The sequence below is a fragment of the Natrix helvetica genome (assembly GCF_964273705.1).
Source record: "Natrix helvetica genome assembly, chromosome: 1".
NCBI lineage: Eukaryota > Metazoa > Chordata > Lepidosauria > Squamata > Natricidae > Natrix > Natrix helvetica.
The window spans coordinates 361,776,039-361,795,363 of NC_138548.1; positions in this window are offsets into that span (position 1 = coordinate 361,776,039).

Genomic DNA, 19,325 nt, shown 5'->3' on the forward strand with positions numbered 1-19,325 from the left:
CGGTTTAAGGCCCCGGTAGTCGCATTATTCCACGCGACCACCAGGTCCTCTACCCGGGGGCGGGTCAGGGCTACAGGAGGTGGCCCAAGCTCCATCTGGAACCTATCTGGTTCCATCAGGTGCCTGGGGCGGAACCATCTGGTGTTTTCCGGTTCCGCCTCCCCGCAGCGGGGGGTAGCACCAGGGAAGTCAAGTCGGAGGAGTGAGTGATCTGACCATGACAGGGGAGTGATGGTTAAATCCCCTCCTCCCAGATCACTCAACCACTGGCCAGAGACAAAAACAAGGTCCAAAGTGTGGCCTCCCTCGTGTGTCGGGCCCTGAATCAATTGAGTCAGGTCCATGGCTGTCATGGAAGCCATGAACTCCCGAACCCCCTCGGACGCTTATCCCACCGATGGCAGGTTAAAATCCCCCATCACTAAAAGTTTGGGGGTCTCAACCGCCACCGATGCGATCAGCTCGAGGAGTTCAGGCAGGGCCACTGATGTATAGCGAGGAGCCAGGTATACTATCAGCAGGCCCAACTGTCTCCCAGGGCCCCACCTCACGACAAGGGACTCACACCCGGATATCTGCGGCACAGTGGACTCCCTCGGCTCTAACTCCTCCCGAATAATCACTGCTACCCCACCGCCCCTTCCCTGGGCCCGGGGCTGGTGAAATGCTCGGTAACCTGGAGGGCACATTTCCACGAGGGGTAAATCTCCCTCGTGGCCCAACCAGGTCTCCGTTATTCCTGCGAGGTCCGGCTCCCCCTCAAGAATTAGATCGAAAATATACTGTGGTGTTACACATTTGCACCAGGATCACTCATTCACACACCCCTATTAATATATGAAGATCTCCTAGAAAATCCCAAACAGGCCCTACTTTTAAAATTAGGCAGGGTGCAAGGTTACTGATTGCTTCCTTGGCATTGAATAGTAGGCAACAATAGAGTTAAGTGGCACCAACACAGAGTAGCACCAAACTGCACAGCTCTGCTTGACCTTTTCCAGCTGTCTCTGGAGACAACAGAAAATATTGAAGGACACCAGAAGTCACATAAGGTATTGAATATCTATTTGCAGCCTCACTTTCTAAGGCATGTCTTGACAAGAAGCACTGCAACCACTATAGAACAATGCACCCAGGGGTGTATAAGTGACTTCTCAGTAAGATCTTTTTCTTTTCTCCAGCAACCCCTCTGCAGATGGAGCCCCAAAGAAAGTTTTGGAACCACAGAGCAGAAGCTTCTTATCACTATAATTATCACGGGGCCTGTCTTTGAGACTAAAATCTGCCACTTCTCCAGTTATTGCCTTTGATGTAAACACCAGACTGAAGCAGAACAGAAGGATAAATTACACCAGTCATGCTGGGTGTTGTGCACAAGATTTAGGACATGCAGGGGCTCTGCTCCTGGGTGTACTTTCTCTCCTTGGCAGGTGAAGTTCAGCTTGTCTCTTGTCTGAATCAGGAAAGCCACTGGCATTCCAATCTTCTGAGAGGGCTTTAAATTTCATCGAACTCTTCTTTTAGAAACAGAGCAGAAGCTGGTTCAGCCTGTGGAAAGTTATCACCCAGCCCTCTCCCAGAAGCCGAAGGAAGCATGGGCCTTGTGCTATGGCTTCTGATGCTGTTGCTCCTGCTGAGCCAGAGGAACTCTGGAAAGCTCAGGACCAAATGCCCCCCAACGTTGAAGCAGCAGGACCGAGGAGATCCATGGAATTTTTACAGGCCAGGAGACCATCTGATTAGTGTGTTTCTCACTGCAAGAAAATTTTCACTTCAGACTTTACAGTTCAATGGGGCTCGTTATCTTTCTTCTCCAACGTAAGTCACTGAATGTGATGATGCCTTTCTGACACTCCTTCTCTGTTCTTCTTCTACTTGTACCTAAGCTGGAAGGCATTTGGAAGTTCTTGGATCGTTTTGATGTATATGTTGTAGGAGACAATAAAATACAAGGATGGGGTGGAAGGAAACCCTTAAAGCAACTTGAGAAAGAGAGACACAGAACTTCAGGGGATCTTCTCCTGCATTTTCAGTTCATCTCTTGAATACTGATCTTTATCAGTATTCCATTCTATACTCTACAATGAGTGTCTCTGCATTTGTGGAGTGGCAGAGGTAGAAGATCTGGCTCACATACTATTTGATTGTTGATGGTATAAGGGGGTGAGAGACAGGTACCTTGGTCCATATACCAAACGAATGACCCATTGGGATCCCCATATCAAAACACTTTATGTGTGGCCAGAAGTGGAGCAAGCCACCTCTGGCCAAAACCTGAAAATAAAATTTAATACAGCACAATATTTAAACAAAATGGTTTAGTTGAGATCTGCATACATGGGACTGATTGGGGTAGATTGTAAGGGTGACATCAAAATATAATTTTATGTCATTTTATTCTTTTTAATATATGTATTAAATGTATTAAATTATATTGTATTTTATCCTATAACTATTGTATTTTACCTTACTCTTATTTTAAATTGTTTGCATAAGATTTTATTGGCGATATATGTTTGAACCTTGTGCTTTGATATGGCCTGTAGGCTAATCAATAAAGCTATCATATCATATCGTATCATATCATATCATATCATATCATGTAGTTATTAAAATGTTGTTGGTTTTTTTGCCTCTGGCAAATCATATTCAATGCCTTTTACTTAGAAAGATGACCTTTTTTTAAGAATTATTTTGCTGGCTCATTTATTAAGCCATTTATACTGTAACGTTTATAGTAGTTCTACTTTAATGGTAGAATTTTTTAAATCATATAAATGAATATTAGCATCACTACAAATAATGATGTATTTGTGATTCTTAACCTGGTGGAGGATATCTCTATTTCATCTTCTCAACATTCATTTAAAAAATGGTACAGATAACTATAACTTTGCTTTTGGATCAGTTTTAGCTTAAGAGTTGTGGTGACAAAGGAGTATAAACTTGTGGAGGGCTATAAACTTGCAGAGACAAAGGGGCATACAGGGGGGAAATGATTGTAGCTTTTGATGACAATAATGATGGCAAAGATAATAATGTTAAAACTTTTTTATAGTATGACATCTTTTGGTTCTGGATGCACTCAACGCTTCATTTTTGCCATTGAAGCGGCCAACAAGAATGTCAAATGTCTGCATAATTTCACCCTGGGCTATAACATCCATGACAATTATGATAACACACTTGCCACTTCAGAAGTCTTGCTGGACATGCTCTCTACTGGAAAAGCCAATGTTCCCAACTACAGCTGTGGAAGGATGGACCACCTTTTGGCTCTTCTTGATGCAGCTGACTTTGACATATCCATTCAGATGTCAACTTTAGTAGGCACCTACAAAGTCCCACAGGTGTGTGTGTGTGTTCCTTTATCTGGTAAAGTAAGTGGGGAGGATGGGTGACCAATATATTCTACCATATCTTCTTTATGGAAGATTGCAATTAGCCATTGTAGATGTCATGGATGGAGATTGGGATACAGAGTGGTGAGGGATTAAGGATCAAAGTACACAACTGTTTTTATGGCACCAACCTCATTGCTTTGGGGGCTTTGGAGGCTCTGTATCCACTAAAGGGTTTTCTCAGAAAAGGAAGGTACAGCAGTGATGGAAAGATCACATTTTGTACATTATCTCAGCCAAAATAATAACTTCAGTAATGCATAATCCTAGATTCATTAAAAAGAGACCCAATGTATTATCTTTTATTTTTATTTTATTTATTAGAGCAGGATTAGAACAACAGGGCAGTGATGGACGACATACGGCAACACTATTTATTATTTGGCTGTGAACTGAAGAGAGAGATTAGTTTCTTGGATTGCTCATTACAAGAGTGATGGAACGCCATCACTCTGCCAAACAAATAATTCCCTCACCACTGTCAAACTATTCACTAAGGCTGCATTACTATTACTATTAGTCTTCTCATCATTCCTATCACCCAATTCCTCCCAGTTATGACTGCAGGACTGTAACTTTGTTGCTTGTATCCTTATGATTTATATTTATATCGATTGTTTCCTATTGCTTATTTGTACTCTATGACTATTATTAAGTGCTGTACCTTATGATTCTTGATGAATGTATCTTGTCCTTTTATTTACACTGAGAGCATATGCACCAAAGACAAATTCCTTGTGTGTCCAATCCAGTGACGTGCGGTGAAGTTTATGGCTGGTGAGGCACTAACACAGTGGTGGGTTTCAAATATTTTTAGACTTGTGGACTTCAACTCCCAGAATTCCACAGCCAAGCATGCTCAGTTCCGATGTAAAATAACAACATTTGTTTTTGTCCTTTGCGAAATAAGTTTCCTTTTTTCATTTTCTTTTTCTTCTCCCTTCCCCTCCTTCCTCCCTCTCTCCCTTTCTCCCCTTCTCTCAAACACACACACACACACACACACACACACACAAGTTGGATTGGACTATCTCTCCTACCCCCTTCCCTCTCTCACTCACTCTCAAACAAACACACACACATACAAAAAAGTTGGATTGGATATCTTTTCCAGTGGCTTGAAAGCAGCTCCTCTGCCATTCCCCCCCCCCCCCCCCATTCCCTTGCTGCCTTCCCCAAACACCTCCACCATTGCAAATGCAGCCTGCTGTCTGGGTGGGAAATGCCTGGAATGCAATAAAGCCCACCCACTCACCTCCTGCTGGCAGGCTGGGCTGAGAGGAGAAGCAGAGAAGCCAGAGGGGAGCCGATCCACACCTTCCAAAAGAAAGAGGGGAACGCGTCTGTGCTACAGCATGGTTCTTTGCCTGGCTTCCGTGCTTAACTGTTTAAAAAAGCTTCTGAAAAGCTTTCTCTACTGTGAGACAGGAGAACTGCATTCCTCCCCTATGTCAGAAATTTTTAGGCTTTTAACCCTTGCTTAACTCTGCTCGAGTGATCATAAAACGCCTAGACTAGAGGAGGCATGCAGTTCTCCTGCCTCATAGTAGAGGACATTTTTTAGAGGCTTTTTTAACAATTAAGCAGAGTCATCCATGGTGAGGCAGCAACTAGCTCAGCTGTTTCCTTTTACATTTTTTTTTCTTTTCATGATGAGAGCTGTGAGGCTCTGCCTCACTTGCCTCACCTGACTGCACATCACTGGTCCAATGACACTTGGCCAATAAAGAATTCTATTCTATTCTATTCTATTCTATTCTACATGTATAACTATTCTCTCTCTCTCTCTCTCTCTCTCTCTCTCTCTCTCTCTCTCTCTCTCTCTCTCTCTCTCTGTGTATGGATGCATTTTGCAATCAAAATTAAAAATAATATTTCATAGGGTCTTTTATTGAACAAACTAATTCAGTTGCTACTTGCATATGTAGTAGGTCTGTTTGTGGTAAATTGTAAGCATACTTAAATATGATTTGCATTCTTTATTATTTGTTAATTATTTCTTTTGTTCTTATTTACATAATAATTTATTAACATACATTTTATATTCTATAACTTGCTATGGCCTAATGGCTAATGAACAATAAATTGCTCTAATATGTTGATGATAACCAAGTTCAATTTATTAAAAATTTGGACGATATGTACACACACACACACACACACACACACACACACACACACATGTTTGTGTGCATGTATGTATGCATACACACACACACACACACACACACACACACACACACACACACACACACACACACACACACACACACACACACACACACACATATATATATATATATATATATATATATATATATATATATATATATATATTCGTAGATTTTCACGGGTGTAGGTATGCTGGTTTTGTTGTGTTCGGGTCTTTTCAAACTCAATCCTACATGGGAAAAGACCCGAATACAACAAAACCAACATACGCACACACACACACACACACACACACATATTATATATATAATATGTTGATATAATGCAACATTCTTCATTGCATTTTCAGATCACTTATGCAACTTCTTCAGAGGCTCTGAGTGATAAAAGTCATTTCCCCTTTTTCTACCGGATGGCCCCCAAAGAAGGGGTTCACTACCCAGCAATTGTCCAACTGCTCCTCCATTTCAGATTGACCTTGATTGGTCTCTTTGCTGCAGAAACAGAGGAGGGAGAGAAATCCATGATGGCTTTGACTCCTATACTTGTCAGGAATGGAATTTGTGTTGTTATTTCACAATTTTTTTCAGACAGTACACCAATGGTACCTCTCAGGGCTGCCATTTCTAAGTGGAGAAAAGTCAATGTCTTTGTTTTCTTTATCAGAATTGGTACTATCATGGTCGCAATTCATCCTGTCCATTTAACACTTACACATTTGCCAGGACCCATTGAAGGGAAAATCTGGATCATCTCCACCTTTTTAGAATGGCACTTTAAAAGGAACAGCTTTTACAAATTCATCCATAGTATTTGGACCTTCGTTTATCAAAGGAAAAAAAGGTCCAAAGAAAATGCCTTGGAATCCCATTTCCTTGGGGTATCCCAATTTCATGAACACTGTTTTCACTGTTCTTCTTCAAAGCATGTATTTTCTGTCAAACAACGGAAAAGATGCACACAGAAAAAATCAGTGGAGACCCAACAGAAACGGAATGGCATCTGGGTTGAGAAAGACCACAATTTTTACAGTATTGTTAAGGCTCTGGCCTACACCTTGAATGCTGCATATTCCTCCAGATCCAAGAGGAGAAGAAAGGAGGGGAAAGAGAGGTTGAGGGATCAAAGGATTCAGCCATGGCAGGTACAGCATGTGATTCCCAACAAGGATCATCAACCCCAGTTCCTTCTGGGAAGGAATCCAAAGGAGGAGGGGAATCCTTTCAATCTACTTGTGCTAATAGATCAGGGTTACAGATTAACACAGGTGGAAGGGATCTTGCATCTAGTCCAACCCCCTGCCCAAGCAGGAGACCGTACATCTGCCTCTACCTAGGATCGAACTCACAAACTCCTGATTGTGAGGTGAGAGCTCCACCCCTAGGCCACAGCATGAGGGGTTAATAAAAGTTAATAAAGATCAATGGAGTTGGGCAATCTTATCTACTGAGGGAAGATCTTCCAAAGATTGGGGAGCATAGCAAATATATTTTGGATATGAATACTCCTAATTTTTTTTTTAAAGGTGCATTCATTTTAAATAAATTCCTGTATATATAGCTTTGTGATTAGCATGATAGAATTTTACATATATAAATTTGAAGGAAACCCTTAGAGCACTTAGCCAAAGCCCGTCTCTCTAAAGGAATCCCAATTATAGCTTTTCTGACTGGTGACTGTTTGATCTTTTCATGAAGACAATCAGTAAAGGTGAGACTGAATTTGTCTCATTCATTGGTTCAGTTCTAAAACTGTAAAATTTCTGGTTTTAAACTTCCTGGAATTTTTGTGTTCTAGCTTCATCCCTTTCTGGAAAAAAATGAGTTTTGCAATATTTCTCATTTGAAACTATACTTGGACCCAAATGGAGACATAGAAGCAGATCTGAACATTATGAGCTCAGTGATTCTTCCCAAGGACCATCCCTTTGAAAAGCAAATGGGGAGTTTTGACAGACAGAGACTGAGTATGAATCAGGATTCTCTTTCATGGCTAAAGATGATCAACAAGGTGGGGAGAATATTAGTGTCGTTCTTCTGTTTTTCCAAAACCTGAGGACCACTTTCAGGTGGGCAAAGTCAAAACCACAGACCTTTGGTGAGAATTGAAAGTGGAGAATAGAAACTGCTGCTTGTGAGACCTCAGTACTATTGACCAATGTGTCCTTCAAATGCTATAATATGGGACACTATTTAAAGCTGATTCGGCTATGTCCAATATGGGATGCTGGGTGATTATTCTTTAGGACACAGATGTGGCTTTTTTGGGTTCCCTCTGCAATCTTTTATCTCCATAAAAGCTGTGAGAGAGCACATCAAGTTCTCAGCAATGTATTGCTGATAGCCTCACTAGTTACCAGCCCTCAAATAACAAAGAAGAAAGCAATTAGTTTGATCAGTGCCCAGGTTTAGCTTTGGATTGATAGCTATGAAATTGAATCAAGACTGGATGGAGGTACTCTTAATCCAATGGAAACAAGTTTTGGAATTAGGATTCGGGTTGTCCTGGTCAGCTGATCTTTTTAAGTAATTCAGATTTTGCCATACTCTTCAATATCTTCAAAAATGACTTAGATGAGGAAATGGAAGGTGAACTTAACAAATTTGCAGATGATACTAAGTTGGCAGGAATAGCTAACACCCTTGATGATAGGCTCAAGATCCAGATAGATCTTGACAGACTTGAACACTGGGGCCTATCTAAGAAAATGAAATTCAATGTAGTGAAAAGTAAAGCCCTACACTTAGGTAAGAAAACCCCAAAGTAGACATATAGACCAGGCTTAAGAGCAGTAACTGTGGGAGAGATCTTGGGGTCTTAGTGGACAACCAGTTAAATATGAGTCAGCAGTGTGTGGTGGCAACCCAAAAAGCCAATGGGATACAATCAAGATCAAGTGAGGTACTAATACCACTCTATAAAGCCTTAGTAAGACAACACTTAGAATGCTGCATCCAGTTTTGGTCTCGACACTAAAAAAAAGATGTTGAGACTCTAGAAATGATTAGGGACTGGAGACTAAAACATATGAAAAACAGTTACAGGAATTGGGCATAGCTAGTCTAGTGAAGAGAAGGACCAGGGGAGACATGATAACAGTATTTCAATATTTGAGGAGGGGCTGCTACAGAGAGGAAGGGGTCAAGCCATTTTCCAAGGTATCCCAAGGCCAACCAAGGAATAATGGACGGAAACTGATCAAGGAGAGATTCAACCTAGAAATAAGGAGGAATTTTCTGACAGTGAGAACAATCAACTCATGAAACAGAAGTTGCCTTCAGAAGTTGTGGGATTTTCATCACTGGAACTTTTCAAGAAGATATTGGACTGCCACTTGTCAGAAATAGTGTAGGGTCTCCTGCTTGAGTGGGGGGTTGGTCTAGATGACCTACAAGGTCCCTTCCAACTCTGATTATTTGTATATTTATTCCATACCTCTCTTTTCAGCTCATTGGGATAGTGCAATGTACCTTCTGATCCTAGGAATGAGCCAAGGCTTTGAGTTCACCTGAAATGACAATGATTGGTTTGATAACGCTCTCACCCAAAAAAACTGAAGCACTGAAACATGAGTTTAATGCAAAGAATAACCCTATCAGATACTTGTAGTAATGAGGGACAATTTAGATAGGAAATGCTACATTAGCTTCTAATCTCAGGACAACTCCACAGTTAAGTTTTAGTATTATTTTGCCAACAGTTAAATATACATAGCTCTGATTTATAAGGAATTTTCCTTAAGTGTACTTATTCTTCAGAGTTTTATTCTGTTTTAATAAATCTAGCAGAATACAAAATTAATAAATCTCTCAGAACAGAGTTTATTCTAAAATTCAATACCAAAAGTTCACCACACTTTTACAGCAATAAAAGAAGAATGCAAGAATGCATGTTACTATGGTCATGAGGAGGAACTCAATGGTTGTCACTATGCTTCATTCTTTTCCTTAGTTCCCTCTCTCAGACTTATTGATTGATTGATTTAACAAAGTTGTATGCCACCAATCTCATTGAAGATGACTGTAGGTTTCTTACAAACAGTGAATAAAATACAGAGTAAAACAAAAAACAAGATTTTAGATTTAAAAATCAATTAAAATAAAAACAATTTTATAAATTCAATTATAAATTATTTATTAATTAACTCCTGCAATGTGATAACTCAGAAGCAAAGAGTGAGGAACTATATAAAGAATCCACCAGTATTGTATCTCTTACAACCATTTGAAACAGGTTAGAGACTTCAAATTATCTAAGTGAAGCCTGAAAACTAGACTAGACGGGACTGGACTGGACCTGAACGGAATGGAATGGAATAGAATAGAATTTTTTATTGGCCAGGTGTGATTGGACACACAAGGAATTTGTGTTTGGTGCATATGCTCTCAGTGTACATAAAAGGAAAAAAAGGAAAAAAAGAGGAAAAATATATTCATCAAGAATCAAAAGACACATCACTTACTTACTCATAGGTTACTAATAAGCAATTAAATCATGCTAGGAAACAAACAGAACAATATAAATCATAAAAATACAAGCAACATGGTTATAGATGTAAGTGGCAGGAGATAGGTAATAGGAAAGGTGAGAAGAATAATAGTAATATAGTCTAAGTAAATAGTTTGACAGTGTTGGGGGAATCAGTTGTTTAGCAGAGTGATGGCATTGGGGGGGGAAACTGTCCTTGTGTCTAGTTGTTCTGGTGTGCAGTGCCCTATAGCATCATTTTGAGGGTAGAAGTTGAAACTTTTTATGTCCAGGATGTGAGGGGTCTGTAGATATTTTCACAGCTCTCTTTTTTGACTCCTGCAGTATACAGGTCCTCAATGGAAAGCAGGTTGGTAACAACTTTTTTTCCCTCTGCAGTTCTAATTAACCCTTGATGTCTGTGTATGTCTTCTTTAGTTGCAGAGCCAAACCAGATAGTTATAAAAATGCAAATGACAGACCCAACAATTCCTCTGTAGAACTGCATCAGCAGCTCTTTGGGCAGTTTGAATTTTCTGAGTTAGAGCAGAAAGAACAATCTTTGTTGTGCTTTTTGGGTGACATTTTTGATGTTAGGTGTCCATTTTAAGACTACTTGGCTAATATTCATGTCTACCACCATTTTCCATGGATAATGAGTCCTAACACATTTTCTTTGGCATTCCTTGCTTTTCTGCCCAGTCCCTGCCTCAGTCCAAATGTGTGGAAAATTGTCTTCCTGGATTTTTCAAGCAGAAGCGAGAAGGAGAACCAGTTTGCTGTTATGACTGTGTTCCTTGTCCAGAGGGGACCATCTCCATTCAGGAAGGTTGGTTACTCCAGAGGAAATGCTTTTGGAATCATCTAGGCATAGCATTTTGAAAAATGTGCATGTTAAAGAAGACAAATCTAAGTGTGTATTTTGTCCTTGATGTTTCTTTTGAACCTGCCCAATTTCTTCCATAATGGGAAAAATAAGAAAAAAATCTTAAACTTCTACCTCTAAAAAGGATGGGGTAGGAAGTAATAGAAGGATATAGCAAAGTGGGCAGTGTTTCTTGGGCCAGAAGTAATATCACTTCTACTTGTAAGTTTGGAACTAAATTATATAGCATAGTGTGTGTATGTGTGTGTGTGTCCACAGTATATCACAGAAGTGAGTACACCCCTTCACATTTTGCAAATATTTACATATATCTTGCCAGCAGTTTAGACATAAATAGCTGTATGTTGCATTATTTTGAGGGGACAGCACATTTACATTGTTATACAAGCTGTATGCTCCCTACTTTACATTGTAGCCAAGTGTATACATACTTCTTCAATGTTGTCACATGAAAGGATATATATAATATTTTCAAAATGTGAGGGGGTGTACTCATGTCTGTGACACACACACACACACACACACACACAGAGAGAGAGAGAGAGAGAGAGAGAGAGAGAGAGAGAGAGAGAGAGAGAGAGAGAGAGAGAGAGAGAGCAGTGATTATGACTTTCCTATCCCTCTGTATCAGTTGTCATCCAAAGTTTTTCTGGAAATGTAAAAGGAGAGACTATAAAAGAAATATTCCTTTCTGATTTTTCAGATAGTGAAAAGTGCACCAAGTGCCTCGATGATCAATATCCAACCAAGAACCGAGTTCAGTGTATCCCCAAAAGAATATCCTTCCTGTCCTATGACGAACAGCTGGGCATCTTCCTGGCCACCTTTTCCTTACTGTTGTTTGCAACTACAGGCTTCGTTTTAATCACATTCATTAAATATCTAGACACTCCCATTGTCAAAGCCAACAACCGGGACCTCTCCTATATCCTCCTGATCTCCCTCCTGCTTTGCTTCTTGTCCTCTTTTTTATTTCTGGGTCGACCAAGGAAAGCCACCTGTCTTCTCCGACAAATGGTATTTAACATTGTTTTCTCAGGAGCTGTATCTTCTGTGTTGGTCAAAACAATCATGGTTGTGCTGGCCTTCCTGGCTACAAAACCAGGAAACCGAATGAAGAGATGGTTGGGAAAGAGTTTGGCCAACACCGTCATTCTAAGTTGTACTGCTGTCCAAATTTTCATCTGTTCCATCTGGCTGGGAGTTTCTCCTCCATACCCTGAATCTGACCTGCATACCCAGCCAGGAGAGATCATCCTTCAGTGCAATGAAGGATCTGTCATCATGTTTTTTGTGGCCCTTGGCTACATGGGTTTTCTAGCTGCCATTTGTTTCACATTAGCTTTCCTAGCCAGGAATCTCCCTGGGGCCTTCAATGAAGCCAAGTTGATCACCTTCAGCATGCTGGTCTTCTGCAGTGTCTGGATCTCTTTCCTACCCACCTACCTGAGCACCAAAGGGAAGTCCATGGTGGCCGTGCAGGTCTTCTCCATATTGGCCTCAAGTGCTGGGCTCCTGGGTTGCATCTTCTTCCCCAGGTGCTACATTATTCTTTTGAGACCACATCTAAATACTAAGGAACATCTAAAGATAAAAATAGTGAACTGATTAAGAAATTCTTTCTTAGGCTCATGACATTATTCATTCATTGCACTTTTTATAGAAAAGTTACAGAAATAAAATAAAATAAATAAATATTGATTGTTTATGATTCTTTTGCATCTGTTTAACAATTTAGGATATCTAAAACTAAAGGAAATAATAATGTGAACATTATTAGATTAATCAACAAAATTCAAGATAATCATCAAACAATAGAATAAATGACTTTATCATTTATATTCATGTTTTTTTTTTAAAAAATAGCAGTCCTCCTTTCCCTAAGTATACAAGTTAGGCAATATCTGACATATGAGCCATGTCCTAGGCTTTAGTGCTGTAACCTTGGCAATTAATTTCAAAGTTACTCCAGAGGAACTCAGCATCATCTTCTCATGGTTCTTTAGAAACTGATATTTCCATTCCACCAAAGTATGGGTGTCACGTTCCATTATTCAGCAAGCAATTCAGACAGAGCCAAAGATGATTAACTTTTATCCAAGACAAATTTTATCCAAGAAGCTGCAACAACCAGTACAGGTGACAAACAGGAAACAGGCAAAGTCAGTGCTAAAGTGGTTAATCCCTCCACCATTTAAATAGCATCTGCACCACACTCCATGGCTACACCCCCTGGGCCCCAACCCCTATAAACTCCTACCCCTCACATGGTGTCCTTCAGTGATGACGTTGCAGCCCTTGAGCAGGTCATGCACGCTGCAGACACTCTGCCCAGGCTCCACCGCCCATCCGGCCATGGCAGGCTCTGCACAGTCTGCGCAACAGCAGGGGAATGTGCCAGGGCTGCCCCACAGCCTGGTAAGTTCTCCATGGCCAGTGAATCCCTCACACCGCTCAGCTGTGGGGTGATGGCAACATGCTGGCAGACATGGTTTCCAGCATGGGTCACAGACATGGATGTGCCGCCCAGCTGGTGGCTCCTGGAGTGATATGTGGGCATTGGGACAGTGCCCAGATGGTGTCTTCTGGTGTGGCATGTGGGCATGGACACGCTGCCCAGCTGAGATGGTCCCCGGCTGAGTGGCACCCCTGGCAACCCAAGGGCTGACAAAGGGTTGTATTGGAAGGAGAAGGGTTAGTGTTGATGATGTGGTGCTCTAGCTTTAAAAGCTAATTGTACCTGGTGGTGCACCTGGTCTTTCTTCTGATGTACTATTTCCTCAGCATTCTCTAGTCTCCATATCAAGTTCCATTGTCTTCCTGGATTCCTCTGCATTAGCTGCCAGTCCCAGCTTCTCTGAGAAGTGGTGCTGAACAGACTTTCTGGCTTCTAGTGAGGAATCTACTTTTTAACCGACTGAGTTGGAGTATTGGTACCTCTCTGAATTCTCAACTGACTGACTATTCTAACACTACAAAAGTCCTCCAGGACACTGGCTGTCCAGGGAAAAAGATAGTGATCACCTCACTCCTTGCTTGAAATGGGGGAGGGGGGAAACACCCTAAAGGCTGGATTTCTTCCTCTGGCTCATGAGGAGCATCTCGTCTTTACTGGCCATAACCAGATCAAGGGGCAAAGAAGCTCTGAAGGAAAGATTGTCTTGTGCAGGTTGGGCTTTTGGCTCAGTAGGGACAGGGAATCCATACAGCAAATCCCACAGAGTGTCACCTCTTTGCAAGACCCATGCTTGGTCTTAGTGCCTACCCAATTGCAGCTTGCAATCTGGAGGAATCCCCAGGAAGTTGGGGAAGTCTTTGCCAGATGCACAACTTCCTTTGGTACCTTTTTATAAGGTTCAAGGAGCAAGAAAAAGAGACACGTCAGGATTCCAAGTAACACACGCCAACCAAAGAAGACTCTGAGGCTTGAGATTCCTCGAAGTTCAATTTTATTAGAAATGTCATATTGGCACATATGGAAAAACCTGATTCTGAAAGCTTCCAGGATTTCCCCACCCAAATGAAAGTTGAAGTCTCTGCCCAGAACCCACATATCTATCACATGATCCAATCTGGTACTGTCCAAAACTAGAGATGCCTCCCAGTCACACCATCGCAGCTGCAGGGGAAAGTGTTCTTGACTCTCTGAGAAAGGAATATTATTTGGCCTATATATCACTCCTACTCCATATAATCCCCCCTCCCATTTTCCCACAGCAGAAAATGTGACAGTCCTGAAGGCCCAATGTAAAAATTGACATTGCTAGGGAGGAAAAGGCAAGGGGGGGTCTCCCTACAGGAACCCGCTGCGGCTCTGCAGAAGGGGCATCCTGGGGTTTCCTCATGGCCCCTGAAGACCTTCTGGTCTGGCTCTCTTGGCATGCAAAGAAGAGACTTCTTAAGGGTTTTTTACACGGGCTTTTAAACCAAATTTTAAGGGGGGGGGTTGATCCAGATGGCTCATACAGGCTTGGGGGGGGGAGTCTGCCAGAGCACAGGCCAGAGCTAACTAATAGGGGCGGGTTGGGAGGGCTGGGAAGGGTTGGGATTCCGACATTAAGCCATTCCATTGGGGGGTTCACCATCTCTACTATTTGTGGGAGAGGCAGATATGGTGGAGGCCGAGGGCCAAATGATGTTCAGAGGACGCGGGTTTGCTGTTTAAGAGCGATCATGCGTTCCGACCCTCATTGCCCTTCTCACAGTCCCTGGTGCTCAGGATTACAGGACCCTGGTCTCCGGCTGGTGTCGCTTAACACCAGGTCCGTGGTACATAAGGCTCCCCTCATTTACGACCTCATACAAGAGAATAGAGCAGACCTGGCATGCATTACGGAGATCTGGTTGGGCCATGAGGGGGGTGTGCCCCTTAGCAAACTATGCCCACCAGGCTTCCAGGCGTTTCACCAGCTGAGAGTCCAGGGCAGGGGCGGGGGTGGTGGCGGTGGTTATTAGAAAAAGTCTCAGACCTCAGGAGGCTGTGAGTCCCTCTTTGTAAAGTGGGGCCTTGGAGCTCAGGTGGACCTTTTTGTTATGTACCTGTCTCCCTGCTACATTTCATCGGCCCTGCCGGGGCTGCTGAATGTGTTAGCTGGATTGGCGGTTCATTTCCCCAGGCTCATGGTCCTGGGGGATTTCAATCTGCCTTCCGTTGGCGAGACATCCGAGTCAGCTCGGGAGTTCATGGCTTCCATGACAGCTATGGACCTAACTCAGTTAATTCAAGACCCCACCCATAATGGGGGACACACGCTCGACCTGATTTTTGTCTCTGGGCAATGGATGAATGATCTAGATTTGGGGGATATTTCTATTCAACACTTGTCATGGTCCGATCATTTCCTCATCAGGCTTGACTTCCATACCGCTACCTCTCGCCGCAGGGAGGCGGAACCGACTAGATGGTTCCGCCCCAGGCACCTGATGGACCCCAAAAGGTTCCTGATGGAGCTTGGGACTTTTCCTGAATCCCTTGCTCACAACTCAACCGAAGCCCTAGTGGAAGCCTGGGATAGGGCGGCCGCTGGGGCCTTGGATCGTGTTGTGCCTTTGCGGCCTCTGACCCGGTGTCGATCCCAGGTGGCTCCCTGGTTTACTGAGGAGCTCCTGGAGATGAAACGCCAGAAAAGATGGGGATGAATCTTGAGGAGACAATCTGGGATGAGTTTGATCCTGTGACCCCCGAAGGCATGGACAGGATTATGGGGAGACTCAGTGCTGCCACTTGTGTGCTGGACCCGTGTCCCTCTTGGTTAGTTTCGGCTTCCCGGGAGGTGACACGAGCCTGGCTCCAGGCAATTACAAATGCTTCATTGAGAGAGGGGTTCTTTCCCACCGCCTTGAAGGAGGCGGTGGTGAGGCCCTTCCTTAAGAAGCCTTCCCTGGACCCAGCTTCTTTAGCCAACTATTGTCCGGTCTCCAATCTTCACTTTGTAGCAAAGGTTGTCAAGAGTGTGGTAGCACGTCAGCTTCCCCAGTACCTGGATGAAGCTGTCTACCTGGATCCGTTTCAATCAGGTTTCAGGCCCGGGTACAGAATGGAGACAGCATTGGTCACGTTGGTCGATGATCTCTGGCGGGCCTGAGACAGGGGCTACTCCTCTGTCATGGTCCTATTAGACCTCTCGGCGGCTTTCGATACCATCGACCATGGTATCCTACTGCGACGACTCGGGGGGTTGGGAGTGGGGGGCACTGTTTTACGGTGGTTCTCCTCCTACCTGTCGGATTGGTCGCAGTTCGGGTTGACTGGAGGGCAGAGATCGACCCCCAGGTGCGTCACTTGTTGGGTGCCCCAGGGGTCAGTTCTCTCACCCCTCCTGTTCAACATGTACATGAAACCGCTGGGCGAGATCATCCGTGGTTTTGGTGTACGGTATCATCAATATGCTGATGATACCCAACTTTTCATCTCTACCCCAAACCACCCAAACGATGCCCTCGACGTGATGTCCCGATGCCTGGAGACTGTGCGGATATGGATGGGGAAGAACAGGCTCAAGCTCAATCTCTCCCAGATTGAGTGGCTGTGGTTGCCATCATCCCGATTTGTACATCTTGTTCCATCTTTGATATTAGGGGGAGAAATTTTAGCCCCCTCAGAGAAGGCTCGCAATCTGGGAGTCCTCCTGGATATGCGGCTCAGTTTAGAAGAACACCTGACAGCCGTGACCAGGGGGGCCTTTTACCAGGTTTGCCTGGTATGTCAGTTGCGTCCCTTCCTGGATCAGGATGCTCTGTGCACAGTCACTCATGCCCTCGTCCTTTCTCGCCTGAACTACTGCAATACTCTCTACATGGGGCTGCCCTTGAAGAGCACCCAGAGGCTTCAGCTGGTCCAGAGTGAGGCCGCACGGGTTGTCATGGGGGTACCTAGCTGCTCCCATGTTACACCCCTTTTAGGTGGCCTGCACTGATTGCCGGTTGTTTTCTGGGTGCGATTCAAAGTATTAGGTATGACCTTTAAAGCGCTCCATGGCTTAGGCCCAGGGTACCTGCGAGACCAACTACTGCCACTAGTAGCCTCCCACCGTCCAGTATGATCCCACAGAGTTGGCCTCCTCAGGGTGCCGTCGGCCAGACATTGTCGGCTGGTGACCCCCAGGGGAGATCCTTCTCTGTGGGAGTGCCTTACCTCTGGAATGAGCTGTCCCCGGAACTTCACATAATCCCTGACCTCCGGTCCTCCCGACGCGCCCTAAAAAGTTGGCTTTTCCAGCAAGCCGGCCTGGCCTGTTAATTTTAACTCATTTTTTAAATGTATTGTCCTATAAATTCAGTTTGTTTTTTTGGATATGTATTTCTTTTTAACTTTCGGGATGTGTGTTTTTAATGTTGTGCGCTGCCCTGAGTCCTTTGGGAGAATCCAATAAAAACAAAACAAACAAGTATAGATCTATTTCAAGCTATTTAGCTCTCATCAGCTAGCCATACCCTTACTGGGATTTGAACCTGGGCTGTGTTACATATTAGGCAGATTTGTTAGCCACTAAGCCACAGGCTCTCCTCCTTATCAGTTGAGCCAGGGAAATAGGTATGTATTTGTGTTAGAACCCCTGGTATGCCCAAATATGGGAGGGAGCTCACTACTCCCCCTTTCAGTCATTCGGCTCATCACAAAGGACCATCCAGGCAGTAGTGAGCTCCCTCCCATATTTGGCTCCTCCTCCATTCTATAATTCAATAAATAATTGTATATTTTCTTAATCAAGTTATCCTCTGTACCTTGTAGAATCTTGTCTAATTCTTGTGGTTCTTTTTGGAATCTGTTTTGTTCTATGTTTTTCTGATATCTAGCCTGAATCTGCATTTATGGCCACCAATCGATGTCTATGCCCTGCTCTTTTAATTCTGGTCTTGTTTTCAGTTCCCCCTGGTTATTTAGTAAATCTTTGTATCTCTTTGTTATTTTATCTATATCTAATATATTTGGATAAATTAATGCTTCCATCGTTGATAGCCAATTTGGTATTTTAGTGTAGTGCTTCTCTTTGATTTTTTGCCATACTTGTAGCAATGCATCCCTAATAAAATGTTTCTGGAAATAACTATGAATTTTGTTTTTCCCATCCCATATAATTGCATGCCATCCTAGCTGTAGGTCATGGTCTTCTAATAGCAAAATCCTTTTATTTAGTGCCATTGCCTGATAGTATGTCTCCCAATCTGGGAGCCCAAAGCCTCCTCTTTCTCTGCTAACCTTTCAATAAGGGACAATTCTAATTTTTTCCATGTTTCCAAATCCTTTTTTATCTGCTGCATTATTATAATCCTCCAATTATCTTTCCTGTTTTTAGTAAGATTTTTTGTTGTTTGCCTTTGTTTTATTTTTATTGATTTTGAGTCCTGCTACACTCCCATATTCTTCTATTTGCTTCACCAGGTCCAGTTTTGTCTCTAACAGTTGTTCCAAGATAAGCACTAAGTCGTCTGAGAATGTCTGGACTTCGTATTTTTCTTTTCTTATTTTCAGGCCCTTTATTTCCTGATCACCTCTAATTTTTATTAACAATGCTTCCAAAGTTAAGATGAATAATAAATGTGATAATGGGCAACCTTGTCTCACCCCCTTTGCAATGTTAAATTTTTCAGTGGTATCACCAATTATTATTACTTTAGCTGTTTGGGTTGTGTATATTTTTTCCACCATCTTTACAAATTTCTCCCCAAAGTTCATAATCTCCAATTGTAAAATAATAAACCTCCAATTTAAATTATCAAAAGCTTTTGGGATATCCAAGAAAATTAATGCAGCTAACTTTCCAGGATGGGTTTCATGGTATTCTAATGTGTTTATGGTAGTTCTCATATTATGCTTTATTTATCTTCTTGGTAGGAATCCATTTTCATCAGGGTGAATGTACTCATTTAGGACCTTTTTCACTCTTTCTGAAATTATA